Below are 4,276 nucleotides of genomic sequence, written 5' to 3'. Positions count from 1 at the left end.
AGCTTTTCCCCATCCATTCCCCACTTCCAGCTCCTGCCAGGCTCTAATTCCGGCTTTTCCCATTCCCAGCTCCTGCCAGGCTCTAATTCCAGCTTTTCCCCATCCATTCCCCACTCCCAGCTCCTGCCAGGCTCTAATTCCGGCTTTTCCTCATCCATTCCCCAATCCCAGTTCCTGCCAGGCTCTAATTCCGGCTTTTCCCAATCCCAGCTCCTGCCAGGCTCTAATTCCGGCTTTTCCCCATCCATTCCCCATTCCCAGCTCCTGCCAGACTCTAATTCCGGTTTTTCTCCATCCATTCCCCAATCCCAGTTTTTCTCCATCCGTTCCCAATCCCAGCTCCTACCAGGCTCTAATTCCAGCTGGGAAAGGCTGGGAAAGGCTGGGAAAGGCTGGGAAAGGCTGGAGCCGCTGGATTTGGGATTCCATCCCCGCCCGGGGCCGGGGAGCAGCTCAGCCCGATGTCACCGAGCAGGGACACGGCCCTGGAATCCCCCAAATCCTGGGATATTCCCGATAGGAAAAGGGCTCTGCCTCTCCCCTTCCCCCAAATCCCGGGATATTCCCGATAGGAAAAGGACTCTGCTTTTCCTGTTTCCCCCCAAATCCTGGGATATTCCCGATAGGAAAAGGGCTCTGCCTTTCCCGTTTTCCCCAAATCCCGGGATATTCCCAGCAGGAAAAGGGCTCTGCCTTTCCCGTTTCGCCCCAAATCCTGGGATATTCCCGATAGGAAAAGGGCTCTGCCTCTCCCGTTTTTCCCCAGATCCTGAGATATTCCCGATAGGAAAAGGGCTCTGCCTCTTCCCTTCCCCCAAATCCCGGGATATTCCCAGCAGGAAAAGGGCTCTGCCTTTCCCGTTTCCCCCAAATCCTGGGATATTCCCGATAGGAAAAGGGCTCTGCCTCTCCCGTTTTCCCCCAAATCCTGGGATATTCCCGATAGGAAAAGGGCTCTGCCTTTCCCGTTTCCCCCAAATCCCGGGATATTCCCGACAGGAAAAGGGCTCTGCCTTTCCCGTTTTCCCCCAAATCCCGGGATATTCCCGATAGGAAAAGGGCTCTGCCTCTCCCGTTTTCCCCCAAATCCCGGGATATTCCCGATAGGAAAAGGGCTCTGCCTTTCCCGTTTTCCCCCAAATCCTGGGATATTCCCGATAGGAAAAGGGCTCTGCCTCTCTCGTTTTCCCCCAAATCCTGGGATATTCCCGATAGGAAAAGGACTCTGCCTTTCCCGTTTTCCCCCCAAATCCTGGGATATTCCCGATAGGAAAAGGGCTCTGCCTTTCCCGTTTCCCCCAAATCCTGGGATATTCCCGATAGGAAAAGGGCTCTGCCTCTCCCGTTTTCCCCAAATCCCGGGATATTCCCGATAGGAAAAGGACTGTGCTTTTCCTGTTTCCCCCCAAATCCTGGGATATTCCCGATAGGAAAAGGGCTCTGCCTCTTCCCTTCCCCCAAATCCCGGGATATTCCCGATAGGAAAAGGGCTCTGCCTTTCCCGTTTCCCCCAAATCCTGGGATATTCCCGATAGGAAAAGGGCTCTGCCTCTCCCGTTTTCCCCAAATCCCGGGATATTCCCAGCAGGAAAAGGGCTCTGCCTTTCCCGTTTTCCCCCAAATCCTGGGATATTCCCGATAGGAAAAGGGCTCTGCCTCTCCCGTTTTCCCCCAGCTCCTCCAAGGCCGCCCGGCTCCGTTTCCATGGTTACCCCCAACCCAGCGTCCCTTTCCTGGGAAATTGGATTTCCAGAGGATGTCACCAGGGCGCAGCCCGGCTGCTGGGCGGCACCTGGCAGGATCCAGGTGGGAATTTTCTCCGCTGGGGAGGCAGCTTTAAATCCAGGATCCACAAATTTGGGATGCTGCAGGACAAGGATGGGCCCTGGAAGGTGCCAGACTCCCCCATTTCCCTCCCAGCTGATCCCAAATCTGAATTTGTGACCGTTCCACGCATCCAAACATTGAAGGGTGAGGGAAAAAGGGAAGGGAAAGAAAAAAAAAAAAAAAAAAAAAAAGGCAATTTCCCTGGAAATCGGGAAAATCCTTGAAGGAGCAGATTTGGGGTGAGAGCTCCGACGTGCCCGTGGCAGCTGAGGCTCCACGCCTCGGAATTCCTCGGGAAAATGGATTTAATCACCACACAGGGTCTTAAAAATATGAGGTCTGAGTGGGATATTCCATGTTTAGGGCGCTGTTCCCATCCCTGATCCCATTCCCAGGACCATGGGATGGACGCGAGAGCCACGAGCGTGACAGCCCCGGCCTGGAGCCGTGATGCCACTCCCAAGTCTTTAGGATAACTTGGATTTCTGGAGCAAAACCAAACCCAAAACAACCCCCAAAATCACCCTGAAACCGAAGGGAAGAGCCAGGAAGGAAGAGCAGGAAAGATCCAGGGATTTGGTGATGCCGGAAACTCTGGAAGAGCAGGAAATTTTAGGGTGAAGTCCCTTTCCAGCACTGGGGATGCAAGGAGCAGGTACTGGCAGGGAGAAATCCCCATTTTTGCCCCAAAAGAGGCTCAGAATTCCCTAAATCCCGGCTGGGAGATGTAAGGGGAGGCACTGCCAGGGAGAAATCCCCATTTTTGCCCCAAAAGAGGCTCAGAATTCCCTAAATCCTGACCCAAGAGACCCCACCTGGCTGGGGGATGCAAGGAGCAGGCACTGACAGAGAAAAATCCCAATTTTTCCCCAAGGGATGCTCAGAATTCCCTAAATCCTGGCTGGGGGACTTAAAGGGAGTTATTGGCAGTGAAAAATCCGATTTTTCCCCCAGAAGAGGCTCAGAATTCCCTAAATCCTGGCTGGGGGACTTAAAGGGAGTTATTGGCAGTGAAAAATCCGATTTTCCCCCAGAAGAGGCTCAGAATTCCCTAAATCCTGGCTGGGGGACTTAAAGGGAGTTATTGGCAGTGAAAAATCCGATTTTCCCCCAAAAGAGGCTCAGAATTCCCTAAGTCCTGGCTGGGAGATGTAAGGGGAGGCACTGCCAGGGTAAAATCCCCATTTTTTCCCCAAAAGAGGCTCAGAATTCCCAAATTCCCTGACCCAAGAGACCCCACCTGGCTGGGGGATGCAAGGAGCAGGCACTGACAGAGAAAAATCCCAATTTTTGCCCAAGGGACGCTCAGAATTCCCTAAATCCCGGCTGGGAGATGTAAGGGGAGGCACTGCCAGGGAGAAATCCCCATTTTTGCCCCCAAAGAGGCTCAGAATTCCCTAAATCCCGGCTCTCGAGGCCCTTCCTGGCCGGGAGATTTGGGGAGCAGCTCCTGTGACATTTTTATTTCCCCTCTCGGGCGCAGGGCCCCTGAGCTGCAGCGTTTCCTGTGCTTTGAGGCCTCAGCATCCGCCCCAAATGCTCCATTCCGGGCACTTTCCACCCTAAAACCGAGCCTGAGCTGCAGCAGGGCTGAGCCTAAATAAACTCGAGGGGGAGGGGGGGGAAAAGCTGAGCTTAAGCTGAGAAAGAAAGCGATAAAATGAGGTGGGAAAGGCCGGTTTGGAAACGGCAGCTCCGAGGTTCTGGATGAATCCCAGCTCCTTCCTCTGTCCCCAAACCCCGAATGGCGGCTGCGGCCTCGCAGGAACCCCAAAATCCCCGAATCCTGCCGGGGATTTCCCTGGAAATCCCCCCTTTATGGTGCCTTCTCCATAAAATCACCCCCCTTGAAGAGCGGGGAACTGGCCCAGGCGCCGGCCCTGCAAATCCCGACCCCAAAAAAGGCCCCAGGAAAACCCCGGAGCGGCTTTGGGGTTTCTCCTTTTGCTCCACGACCCCAAATCCCGACCCCGAGCGGTCGGGATCCTCCTGGCACCCGCTCCTTGTGTTGGTTTGTGCTGAGAACTGAGAGAGAAATGGAATTTTCCCCTTTGTTTCGCCCTCCCAAAGCACCTGGGAGCAGCTCCGCGTTCCCAGGAGAATTTCCATGTGGAAATCTCAATTTCCAGGAGTATTTTCCATATTCCTGTAGGGAAATCATCACATTTCCGAGAATATTTCCACATTTTCATATGGAAATCCCCATTTCCAGGAGTATTTCCCACATTTCCATGTGGACGAGCATCTCCATATTCCCAGGAGAATTTCCATGTGGAAATCTCAATTTCCAGGAGTATTTTTCATATTCCTGTAGGGAAATCACCACGTTTCTGGGAATATTTCCCAGATTTCCATATGGAAACCTCCATTTTTCCAGGAGTATTTCCCACATTTCCATGTGGATGAGCATCTCCATTTTTCCAGGAGCATTTCCATGTGGAAATCTCCA

Source organism: Corvus hawaiiensis, chromosome 1, assembly GCF_020740725.1.
Source record: "Corvus hawaiiensis isolate bCorHaw1 chromosome 1, bCorHaw1.pri.cur, whole genome shotgun sequence".
Lineage (NCBI taxonomy): Eukaryota > Metazoa > Chordata > Aves > Passeriformes > Corvidae > Corvus > Corvus hawaiiensis.
This window is presented reverse-complemented; position numbering follows the sequence as displayed.